This window comes from Podarcis vaucheri (assembly GCF_965113315.1).
Source record: "Podarcis vaucheri genome assembly, chromosome: 4".
NCBI classification, from domain to species: Eukaryota; Metazoa; Chordata; class Lepidosauria; order Squamata; family Lacertidae; genus Podarcis; species Podarcis vaucheri.
The window spans coordinates 96,162,011-96,175,085 of NC_138762.1; positions in this window are offsets into that span (position 1 = coordinate 96,162,011).

Sequence of the window (13,075 nt, forward strand, 5' to 3'; positions counted from 1 at the left end):
GGCTTAGGGATTTTTTCAAAAAAATGTTTTTCCGCCGGTTAAGTTTTTGAGGGCTGATTTCTTGTCCTGTGATAAAAGGACTTCTGTTTCGACTGCCAAAACTTTCAGGGGAGCATTTGCAAGTGTTTGGCACCATTTTTGAGTGAATTGCCAGAATCAGTTTTTTCCTGAAATTGTGACCCCGGGGCTTAGGGATTTTTTCAAAAATAAATTTCCGCCGGTTAAGTTTTCGAGGGCTGGTTTTTTGTCCTGTGATAAAAGGACTTCTGTTTCGACTGCCAAACCTTTCAGGGGAGCATTTGCAAGCGTTTGGCACCATTTTTGAGTGAATTGCCAAAAGTCAGTTTTTTGCTGAAATTGTGACCCCGGGGCTTAGGGATTTTTTAAAAAAACAAATTTCCGCCAGTTAAGTTTTTGAGGGCTTATTTCGTCCCGTGTGATTAAAAGCCTTCTGTTTCGACTGCCAAACCTTTCAGGGGAGCATTTGCAAGCGTTTGGCACCATTTTTGAGTGGATTGCCAAAAGTCAGATTTTTGCTGAAATTGTGACCCCCGGGGCTTAGGGATTTTTTCAAAAAACAAATTTCTGCCGGTTAAGTTTTTGAGGGCTGATTTCTTGTCCTGTGATAAAAGGACGTCTGTTTCGACTGCCAAACTTTTCAAGCGAGAATTTGCAAGCGTTTGGCACCATTTTTGAGTGAATTGCCAAAAGTCAGTTTTTTGCTGAAATTGTGACGCCGGGGCTTAGGGATTTTTTCAAAAAAATGTTTTTCCGCTGGTTAAGTTTTTGAGGGCTGATTTCTTGTCCTGTGATAAAAGGACTTCTGTTTCGACTGCCAAACCTTTCAGGGGAGCATTTGCAAGCATTTGGCACCATTTTTGAGTGAATTGCGAAAAGTCAGACTTTTCCTGAAATTGTGACCCCGGGGCTTAGGGATTTTTTCCAAAAAATGTTTTTCTGCCGGTTAAGTTTTTGAGGGCTGATTTCTTGTCCTGTGATAAAAGGACTTCTGTTTCGAATGCCAAACCTTTCAGGGGAGCATTTCCAAGCGTTTTGCACCATTTTTGAGTGATTTGCCAAAAGTCAGATTTTTGCTGAAATTGTGACCCTGGGGCTTAGGGATTTTTTCAAAAAACAAATTTCCGCCGGTTAAGTTTTTGAGGGCTGATTTTTTTTTCCTGTGATAAAAGGACTTCTGTTTCGACTGCCAAACCTTTCAAGCGAGCATTTGCAAGCGTTTGGCACCGTTTTTGAGTTAATTGCCAAAAGTCAGACTTTTACTGAAATTGTGACCCCGGGGCTTAGGGATTTTTTCAAAAAAATGTTTTTCCGCCGGTTAAGTTTTTGAGGGCTGATTTCTTGTCCTTTGATAAAAAGACTTCTGTTTCTACTGCCAAACCTTTCAGGGGAGCATTTGCAAGCGTTTGGCACCATTTTTGAGTGAATTGCCAAAAGTCAGTTTTTTGCTGAAATTGTGACCCCGGGGCATAGGGATTTTTTTAAAAAACAAATTTCCGCCAGTTAAGTTCTTGAGGGCTTATTTCATCCCGTGTGATTAAAAGCCTTCTGTTTCGACTGCCAAACCTTTCAAGCGAGAATTTGCAAGCGTTTGGCACCATTTTTGAGTGAATTGCCAAAAGTCAGATTTTTGCTGAAATTGTGACCCCGGGGCTTAGGGATTTTTTCAAAAAAATGTTTTTCCGCCAGTTAAGTTTTTGAGGGCTGATTTCTTGTCCTGTGATAAAAGGACTTCTGTTTCGACTGCCAAACCTTTCAGGGGAGCATTTGCAAGCTTTTGGCACCATTTTTGAGTGAATTGCGAAAAGTCAGACTTTTCCTGAAATTGTGACCCCGGGGCTTAGGGATTTTTTCAAAAAAATGTTTTTCCGCCGGTTAAGTTTTTGAGGGCTGATTTCTTGTCCTGTGATAAAAAGCCTTCTGTTTCGATTGCCAAACCTTTCAAGCGAGCATTTCCAAGCGTTTTGCACCATTTTTGAGTGAATTGCCAAAAGTCAGATTTTTCCTGAAATTGTGACCCCGGGGCTTAGGGATTTTTTCAAAAATAAATTTCCGCAGGTTAAGTTTTCGAGGGCTTATTTCGTCCCGTGTGATTAAAAGCCTTCTGTTTTGACTGCCAAACCTTTCAGGGGAGCATTTGCAATCGTTTGGCACCATTTTTGAGTGAATTGCGAAAAGTCAGACTTTTCCTGAAATTGTGAGCCCGGGGCTTAGGGATTTTTTCAAAAAAATGTTTTTCCGCCGTTTAAGTTTTTGAGGGCTGATTTCTTGTCCTGTGATAAAAGGACTTCTGTTTCGACTGCCAAACCTTTCAAGCGAGCATTTGCAAGCGTTTGGCACCATTTTTGAGTGAATTGCGAAAATTCAGACTTTTCCTGAAATTGTGACCCCGGGGCTTAGGGATTTTTTCAAAAAAATGTTTTTCCGCCGGTTAAGTTTTTGAGGGCTGATTTCTTGTCCTGTGATAAAAGGACTTCTGTTTCGACTGCCAAACCTTTCAGGGGAGCATTTGCAAGCGTTTGGCACCATTTTTGAGTGAATTGCCAAAAGTCAGAATTTTCCTGAAATTGTGACCTCGGGGCTTAGGGATTTTTTCAAAAAAATGTTTTTCCGCCGGTTAAGTTTTTGAGGGCTGATTTCTTGTCCTGTGATAAAAGGACTTCTGTTTCGACTGCCAAACCTTTCAGGGGAGCATTTGCAAGCGTTTGGCACCATTTTTGAGTGAATTGCCAAAAGTCAGATTTTTGCTGAAATTGTGACCCTGGGGCTTAGGGATTTTTTTCAAAAAAAATGTTTTTCCGCCGGTTTAGTTTTTGAGGGCTGATTTATTGTCCTGTGATAAAAGGACTTCTGTTTCGACTGCCAAACCTTTCAGGGGAGCATTTGCAAGCGTTTGGCACCATTTTTGAGTGAATTGCGAAAAGTCAGACATTTCCTGAAATTGTGACCCCGGGGCTTAGGGATTTTTTCAAAAAAATGTTTTTCCGCCGGTTAAGTTTTTGAGGGCTGATTTCTTGTCCTGTGATAAAAGGACTTCTATTTCGACTGCCAAACCTTTCAGGGGAGAATTTGCAAGTGTTTGGCACCATTTTTGAGTGAATTGCCAAAAGTCAGATTTTTCCTGAAATTGTGACCCCGGGGCTTAGGGATTTTTTTCAAAAATAAATTTCCGCCGGTTAAGTTTTCGAGGGCTGATTTTTTGTCCTGTGATAAAAGGACTTCTGTTTCGACTGCCAAACCTTTCAGGGGAGCATTTCCAAGCGTTTGGCACAATTTTTGAGTGAATTGCCAAAAGTCAGTTTTTTTGCTGAAATGGTGACCCCGGGGCTTAGGGATTTTTTTAAAAAACAAATTTCCGCCAGTTAAGTTTTTGAGGGCTTATTTCGTCCCGTGTGATTAAAAGCCTTCTGTTTCGACTGCCAAACCTTTCAGGGGAGCATTTGCAATCGTTTGGCACCATTTTTGAGTGAATTGCGAAAAGTCAGACTTTTCCTGAAATTGTGAGCCCGGGGCTTAGGGATTTTTTCAAAAAAATGTTTTTCCGCCGGTTAAGTTTTTGAGGGCTGATTTCTTGTCCTGTGATAAAATGACTTCTGTTTCGACTGCCAAACCTTTCAAGCGAGCATTTGCAAGCGTTTGGCACCATTTTTGAGTGAATTGCGAAAATTCAGACTTTTCCTGAAATTGTGACCCCGGGGCTTAGGGATTTTTTCAAAAAAATGTTTTTCCGCCGGTTAAGTTTTTGAGGGCTGATTTCTTGTCCTGTGATAAAAGGACTTCTGTTTCGACTGCCAAACCTTTCAGGGGAGCATTTGCAAGCGTTTGGCACCATTTTTGAGTGAATTGCCAAAAGTCAGAATTTTCCTGAAATTGTGACCTCGGGGCTTAGGGATTTTTTCAAAAAAATGTTTTTCCGCCGGTTAAGTTTTTGAGGGCTGATTTCTTGTCCTGTGATAAAAGGACTTCTGTTTCGACTGCCAAACCTTTCAAGCGAGCATTTGCAAGCGTTTGGCACCATTTTTGAGTGAATTGCGAAAATTCAGACTTTTCCTGAAATTGTGACCCCGGGGCTTAGGGATTTTTTCAAAAAAATGTTTTTCCGCCGGTTAAGTTTTTGAGGGCTGATTTCTTGTCCTGTGATAAAAGGACTTCTGTTTCGACTGCCAAACCTTTCAGGGGAGCATTTGCAAGCGTTTGGCACCATTTTTGAGTGAATTGCCAAAAGTCAGAATTTTCCTGAAATTGTTACCTCGGGGCTTAGGGATTTTTTCAAAAAAATGTTTTTCCGCCGGTTAAGTTTTTGAGGGCTGATTTCTTGTCCTGTGATAAAAGGACTTCTGTTTCGACTGCCAAACCTTTCAGGGGAGCATTTGCAAGCGTTTGGCACCATTTTTGAGTGAATTGCCAAAAGTTAGATTTTTGCTGAAATTGTGACCCCGGGGCTTAGGGATTTTTTCAAAAAAATGTTTTTCCGCCGGTTTAGTTTTTGAGGGCTGATTTCTTGTCCTGTGATAAAAGGACTTCTGTTTCGACTGCCAAACCTTTCAGGGGAGCATTTGCAAGCGTTTGGCACCATTTTTGAGTGAATTGCGAAAAGTCAGACATTTCCTGATATTGTGACCCCGGGGCTTAGGGATTTTTTCAAAAAAATGTTTTTCCGCCGGTTAAGTTTTTGAGGGCTGATTTCTTGTCCTGTGATAAAAGGACTTCTGTTTCGACTGCCAAACCTTTCAGGGGAGAATTTGCAAGTGTTTGGCACCATTTTTGAGTGAATTGCCAAAAGTCAGATTTTTCCTGAAATTGTGACCCCGGGGCTTAGGGATTTTTTCAAAAATAAATTTCCGCCGGTTAAGTTTTCGAGGGCTGATTTTTTGTCCTGTGATAAAAGGACTTCTGTTTCGACTGCCAAACCTTTCAGGGGAGCATTTCCAAGCGTTTGGCACCATTTTTGAGTGAATTGCCAAAAGTCAGTTTTTTGCTGAAATTGTGACCCCGGGGCTTAGGGATTTTTTTAAAAAACAAATTTCCGCCAGTTAAGTTTTTGAGGGCTTATTTCGTCCCGTGTGATTAAAAGCCTTCTGTTTCGACTGCCAAACCTTTCAGGGGAGCATTTGCAATCGTTTGGCACCATTTTTGAGTGAATTGCGAAAAGTCAGACTTTTCCTGAAATTGTGAGCCCGGGGCTTAGGGATTTTTTCAAAAAAATGTTTTTCCGCCGGTTAAGTTTTTGAGGGCTGATTTCTTGTCCTGTGATAAAAGGACTTCTGTTTCGACTGCCAAACCTTTCAAGCGAGCATTTGCAAGCGTTTGGCACCATTTTTGAGTGAATTGCGAAAATTCAGACTTTTCCTGAAATTGTGACCGCGGGGCTTAGGGATTTTTTCAAAAAAATGTTTTTCCGCCGGTTTAGTTTTTGGGGGCTGATTTCTTGTCCTGTGATAAAAGGACTTCTGTTTCGACTGCCAAACCTTTCAGGGGAGCATTTGCAAGCGTTTGGCACCATTTTTGAGCGAATTGCCAAAAGTCAGAATTTTCCTGAAATTGTGACCTCGGGGCTTAGGGATTTTTTCAAAAAAATGTTTTTCCGCCGGTTAAGTTTTTGAGGGCTGATTTCTTGTCCTGTGATAAAAGGACTTCTGTTTCGACTGCCAAACCTTTCAGGGGAGCATTTGCAAGCGTTTGGCACCATTTTTGAGTGAATTGCCAAAAGTCAGATTTTTGCTGAAATTGTGACCCCGGGGCTTAGGGATTTTTTCAAAAAAATGTTTTTCCGCCGGTTTAGTTTTTGAGGGCTGATTTCTTGTCCTGTGATAAAAGGACTTCTGTTTCGACTGCCAAACCTTTCAGGGGAGCATTTGCAAGCGTTTGGCACCATTTTTGAGTGAATTGCGAAAAGTCAGACATTTCCTGAAATTGTGACCCCGGGGCTTAGGGATTTTTTCAAAAAAATGTTTTTCCGCCGGTTAAGTTTTTGAGGGCTGATTTCTTGTCCTGTGATAAAAGGACTTCTGTTTCGACTGCCAAACCTTTCAGGGGAGAATTTGCAAGTGTTTGGAACCATTTTTGAGTGAATTGCCAAAAGTCAGATTTTTCCTGAAATTGTGACCCCGGGGCTTAGGGATTTTTTTCAAAAATAAATTTCCGCCGGTTAAGTTTTCGAGGGCTGATTTTTTGTCCTGTGATAAAAGGACTTCTGTTTCGACTGCCAAACCTTTCAGGGGAGCATTTCCAAGCGTTTGGCACCATTTTTGAGTGAATTGCCAAAAGTCAGTTTTTTGCTGAAATGGTGACCCCGGGGCTTAGGGATTTTTTTAAAAAACAAATTTCCGCCAGTTAAGTTTTTGAGGGCTTATTTCGTCCCGTGTGATTAAAAGCCTTCTGTTTCGACTGCCAAACCTTTCAGGGGAGCATTTGCAATCGTTTGGCACCATTTTTGAGTGAATTGCGAAAAGTCAGACTTTTCCTGAAATTGTGAGCCCGGGGCTTAGGGATTTTTTCAAAAAAATGTTTTTCCGCCGGTTAAGTTTTTGAGGGCTGATTTCTTGTCCTGTGATAAAAGGACTTCTGTTTCGACTGCCAAACCTTTCAAGCGAGCATTTGCAAGCGTTTGGCACCATTTTTGAGTGAATTGCGAAAATTCAGACTTTTCCTGAAATTGTGACCCCGGGGCTTAGGGATTTTTTCAAAAAAATGTTTTTCCGCCGGTTAAGTTTTTGAGGGCTGATTTCTTGTCCTGTGATAAAAGGACTTCTGTTTCGACTGCCAAACCTTTCAGGGGAGCATTTGCAAGCGTTTGGCACCATTTTTGAGTGAATTGCCAAAAGTCAGAATTTTCCTGAAATTGTGACCTCGGGGCTTAGGGATTTTTTCAAAAAAATGTTTTTCCGCCGGTTAAGTTTTTGAGGGCTGATTTCTTGTCCTGTGATAAAAGGACTTCTGTTTCGACTGCCAAACCTTTCAGGGGAGCATTTGCAAGCGTTTGGCACCATTTTTGAGTGAATTGCCAAAAGTCAGATTTTTGCTGAAATTGTGACCCCGGGGCTTAGGGATTTTTTCAAAAAAATGTTTTTCCGCCGGTTTAGTTTTTGAGGGCTGATTTCTTGTCCTGTGATAAAAGGACTTCTGTTTCGACTGCCAAACCTTTCAGGGGAGCATTTGCAAGCGTTTGGCACCATTTTTGAGTGAATTGCGAAAAGTCAGACATTTCCTGATATTGTGACCCCGGGGCTTAGGGATTTTTTCAAAAAAATGTTTTTCCGCCGGTTAAGTTTTTGAGGGCTGATTTCTTGTCCTGTGATAAAAGGACTTCTGTTTCGACTGCCAAACCTTTCAGGGGAGAATTTGCAAGTGTTTGGCACCATTTTTGAGTGAATTGCCAAAAGTCAGATTTTTCCTGAAATTGTGACCCCGGGGCTTAGGGATTTTTTCAAAAATAAATTTCCGCCGGTTAAGTTTTCGAGGGCTGATTTTTTGTCCTGTGATAAAAGGACTTCTGTTTCGACTGCCAAACCTTTCAGGGGAGCATTTCCAAGCGTTTGGCACCATTTTTGAGTGAATTGCCAAAAGTCAGTTTTTTGCTGAAATTGTGACCCCGGGGCTTAGGGATTTTTTTAAAAAACAAATTTCCGCCAGTTAAGTTTTTGAGGGCTTATTTCGTCCCGTGTGATTAAAAGCCTTCTGTTTCGACTGCCAAACCTTTCAGGGGAGCATTTGCAATCGTTTGGCACCATTTTTGAGTGAATTGCGAAAAGTCAGACTTTTCCTGAAATTGTGAGCCCGGGGCTTAGGGATTTTTTCAAAAAAATGTTTTTCCGCCGGTTAAGTTTTTGAGGGCTGATTTCTTGTCCTGTGATAAAAGGACTTCTGTTTCGACTGCCAAACCTTTCAAGCGAGCATTTGTAAGCGTTTGGCACCATTTTTGAGTGAATTGCGAAAATTCAGACTTTTCCTGAAATTGTGACCGCGGGGCTTAGGGATTTTTTCAAAAAAATGTTTTTCCGCCGGTTTAGTTTTTGGGGGCTGATTTCTTGTCCTGTGATAAAAGGACTTCTGTTTCGACTGCCAAACCTTTCAGGGGAGCATTTGCAAGCGTTTGGCACCATTTTTGAGCGAATTGCCAAAAGTCAGAATTTTCCTGAAATTGTGACCTCGGGGCTTAGGGATTTTTTCAAAAAAATGTTTTTCCGCCGGTTAAGTTTTTGAGGGCTGATTTCTTGTCCTGTGATAAAAGGACTTCTGTTTCGACTGCCAAACCTTTCAGGGGAGCATTTGCAAGCGTTTGGCACCATTTTTGAGTGAATTGCCAAAAGTCAGATTTTTGCTGAAATTGTGACCCCGGGGCTTAGGGATTTTTTCAAAAAAATGTTTTTCCGCCGGTTTAGTTTTTGAGGGCTGATTTCTTGTCCTGTGATAAAAGGACTTCTGTTTCGACTGCCAAACCTTTCAGGGGAGCATTTGCAAGCGTTTGGCACCATTTTTGAGTGAATTGCGAAAAGTCAGACATTTCCTGAAATTGTGACCCCGGGGCTTAGGGATTTTTTCAAAAAAATGTTTTTCCGCCGGTTAAGTTTTTGAGGGCTGATTTCTTGTCCTGTGATAAAAGGACTTCTGTTTCGACTGCCAAACCTTTCAGGGGAGAATTTGCAAGTGTTTGGAACCATTTTTGAGTGAATTGCCAAAAGTCAGATTTTTCCTGAAATTGTGACCCCGGGGCTTAGGGATTTTTTCAAAAATAAATTTCCGCCGGTTAAGTTTTCGAGGGCTGATTTTTTGTCCTGTGATAAAAGGACTTCTGTTTCGACTGCCAAACCTTTCAGGGGAGCATTTCCAAGCGTTTGGCACCATTTTTGAGTGAATTGCCAAAAGTCAGTTTTTTGCTGAAATTGTGAGCCCGGGGCTTAGGGATTTTTTTAAAAAACAAATTTCCGCCAGTTAAGTTTTTGAGGGCTTATTTCGTCCCGTGTGATTAAAAGCCTTCTGTTTCGACTGCCAAACCTTTCAGGGGAGCATTTGCAAGCGTTTGGCACCATTTTTGAGCGAATTGCCAAAAGTCAGTTTTTTGCTGAAATTGTGACCCCGGGGCTTAGGGATTTTTTCAAAAAACAAATTTCCGCCGCTTAAGTTTTTGAGGGCTGATTTTTTTGTCCTGTGATAAAAGGACTTCTGTTTCGAGTGCCAAACCTTTCAAGCGAGCATTTGCAAGCGTTTGGCACCGTTTTTGAGTGAATTGCCAAAAGTCAGATTTTTCCTGAAATTGTGACCCCGGGGATTAGGGATTTTTTCAAAAAAATGTTTTTCCGCCGGTTAAGTTTTTGAGGGCTGATTTCTTGTCCTGTGATAAAAGGACTTCTGTTTCGACTGCCAAACCTTTCAGGGGAGCATTTGCAATCGTTTGGCACCATTTTTGAGTGAATTGCCAAAAGTCAGAATTTTCCTGAAATTGTGACCCCGGGGCTTAGGGATTTTTTCAAAAAAATGTTTTTCCGCCAGTTAGGTTTTGAGGGCTGATTTCTTGTCTTGTGATAAAAGGACTTCTGTTTCGACTGCCAAACCTTTCAGGGGAGCATTTGCAATCGTTTGGCACCATTTTTGAGTGAATTGCCGAAAGTCAGAATTTTCCTGAAATTGTGACCCCGGGGATTAGGGATTTTTTCAAAAAAATGTTTTTCCGCCGGTTAAGTTTTTGAGGGCTGATTTCTTGTCTTGTGATAAAAGCACTTCTGTTTCGGCTGTCCAACCTTTCAGGGGAGCATTTGCAATCGTTTGGCACCATTTTTGAGTTTTTGAGGGCTGATTTCTTGTCCTGTGATAAAAGGACTTCTGTTTTGACTGCCAAACCTTTCAGGGGAGAATTTGCAAGTGTTTGGCACCATTTTTGAGTGAATTGCCAAAAGTCAGATTTTTGCTGAAATTGTGACCCCGGGGCTTAGGGATTTTTTCAAAAAAAAGTTTTTCCGCCAGTTAGGTTTTGAGGGCTGATTTCTTGTCTTGTGATAAAAGCACTTCTGTTTCGGCTGCCCAACCTTTCAGGGGAGCATTTGCAATAGTTTGGCACCATTTTTGAGTTTTTGAGGGCTGATTTCTTGTCCTGTGATAAAAGGACTTCTTTTTCGACTGCCAAACCTTTCAGGGGAGAATTTGCAAGTGTTTGGCACCATTTTTGAGTGAATTGCCAAAATCAGTTTTTTCCTGAAATTGTGACCCCGGGGCTTAGGGATTTTTTCAAAAATAAATTTCCGCCGGTTAAGTTTTCGAGGGCTGGTTTTTTGTCCTGTGATAAAAGGACTTCTGTTTCGACTGCCAAACCTTTCAGGGGAGCATTTGCAAGCGTTTGGCACCATTTTTGAGTGAATTGCCAAAAGTCAGTTTTTTGCTGAAATTGTGACCCCGGGGCTTAGGGATTTTTTAAAAAAACAAATTATCGCCAGTTAAGTTTTTGAGGGCTTATTTCGTCCCGTGTGATTAAAAGCCTTCTGTTTCGACTGCCAAACCTTTCAGGGGAGCATTTGCAAGCGTTTGGCACCATTTTTGAGTGGATTGCCAAAAGTCAGATTTTTGCTGAAATTTTGACCCCCGGGGCTTAGGGATTTTTTCAAAAAACAAATTTCTCCCGGTTAAGTTTTTGAGGGCTGATTTCATGTCCTGTGATAAAAGGACGTCTGTTTCGACTGCCAAACTTTTCAAGCGAGAATTTGCAAGCGTTTGGCACCATTTTGAGTGAATTGCCAAAAGTCAGATTTTTGCTGAAATTGTGACGCCGGGGCTTAGGGATTTTTTCAAAAAAATGTTTTTCCGCCGGTTAAGTTTTTGAGGGCTGATTTCTTGTCCTGTGATAAAAGGACTTCTGTTTCGACTGCCAAACCTTTCAGGGGAGCATTTGCAAGCGTTTGGCACCATTTTTGAGTGAATTGCGAAAAGTCAGACTTTTCCTGAAATTGTGACCCCGGGGCTTAGGGATTTTTTCCAAAAAATGTGTTTCTGCCGGTTAAGTTTTTGAGGGCTGATTTATTGTCCTGTGATAAAAGGACTTCTGTTTCGAATGCCAAACCTTTCAGGGGAGCATTTCCAAGCGTTTTGCACCATTTTTGAGTGATTTGCCAAAAGTCAGATTTTTGCTGAAATTGTGACCCCGGGGCTTAGGGATTTTTTCAAAAAACAAATTTCCGCCGGTTAAGTTTTTGAGGGCTGATTTTTTTGTCCTGTGATAAAAGGACTTCTGTTTCGACTGCCAAACCTTTCAAGCGAGCATTTGCAAGCGTTTGGCACCGTTTTTGAGTTAATTGCCAAAAGTCAGACTTTTACTGAAATTGTGACCCCGGGGCTTAGGGATTTTTTCAAAAAAATGTTTTTCCGCAGGTTAAGTTTTCGGGGGCTGATTTCGTCCCGTGTGATTAAAAGCCTTCTGTTTCGACTGCCAAACCTTTCAAGCGAGCATTTCCAAGCGTTTGGCACCATTTTTGAGTGAATTGCCAAAAGTCAGATTTTTGCTGAAATTGTGATCCCGGGGCTTAGGGATTTTTTCAAAAAACAAATTTCTGCCGGTTAGTTTTTGAGGGCTGATTTCTTGTCCTGTGATAAAAGGACTTCTGTTTCAACTGCCAAACCTTTCAGGGGATCATTTGCAAGCGTTTGGCACCATTTTTGAGTGAATTGCGAAAAGTCAGACTTTTCCTGAAATTGTGACCCCGGGGCTTAGGGATTTTTTCAAAAAAATGTTTTTCCGCCGGTTAAGTTTTTGAGGGCTGATTTCTTGTCCTGTGATAAAAGGACTTCTGTTTCGACTGCCAAACCTGTCAGGGGAGCATTTGCAAGTGTTTGGCACCATTTTTGAGTGAATTGCCAAAATCAGTTTTTTCCTGAAATTGTGACACCGGGGCTTAGGGATTTTTTTAAAAAAACAAATTTCCGCCGGTTAAGTTTTTGAGGGCTTATTTCGTCCCGTGTGATTAAAAGCCTTCTGTTTCGACTGCCAAACCTTTCAGGGGAGCATTTGCAAGCGTTTGGCACCATTTTTGAGTGGATTGCCAAAAGTCAGATTTTTGCTGAAATTTTGACCCCCGGGGATTAGGGATTTTTTCAAAAAACAAATTTCTCCCGGTTAAGTTTTTGAGGGCTGATTTCTTGTCCTGTGATAAAAGGACGTCTGTTTCGACTGCCAAACTTTTCAAGCGAGAATTTGCAAGCGTTTGGCACCATTTTGAGTGAATTGCCAAAAGTCAGATTTTTGCTGAAATTGTGACGCCGGGGCTTAGGGATTTTTTCAAAAAAATGTTTTTCCGCCGGTTAAGTTTTTGAGGGCTGATTTCTTGTCCTGTGATAAAAGGACTTCTGTTTCGACTGCCAAACCTTTCAGGGGAGCATTTGCAAGCGTTTGGCACCATTTTTGAGTGAATTGCGAAAAGTCAGACTTTTCCTGAAATTGTGACCCCGGGGCTTAGGGATTTTTTCCAAAAAATGTGTTTCTGCCGGTTAAGTTTTTGAGGGCTGATTTATTGTCCTGTGATAAAAGGACTTCTGTTTCGAATGCCAAACCTTTCAGGGGAGCATTTCCAAGCGTTTTGCACCATTTTTGAGTGATTTGCCAAAAGTCAGATTTTTGCTGAAATTGTGACCCCGGGGCTTAGGGATTTTTTCAAAAAACAAATTTCCGCCGGTTAAGTTTTTGAGGGCTGATTTTTTTGTCCTGTGATAAAAGGACTTCTGTTTCGACTGCCAAACCTTTCAAGCGAGCATTTGCAAGCGTTTGGCACCGTTTTTGAGTTAATTGCCAAAAGTCAGACTTTTACTGAAATTGTGACCCCGGGGCTTAGGGATTTTTTCAAAAAAATGTTTTTCCGCAGGTTAAGTTTTCGGGGGCTGATTTCGTCCCGTGTGATTAAAAGCCTTCTGTTTCGACTGCCAAACCTTTCAAGCGAGCATTTCCAAGCGTTTGGCACCATTTTTGAGTGAATTGCCAAAAGTCAGATTTTTGCTGAAATTGTGATCCCGGGGCTTAGGGATTTTTTCAAAAAACAAATTTCTGCCGGTTAGTTTTTGAGGGCTGATTTCTTGTCCTGTG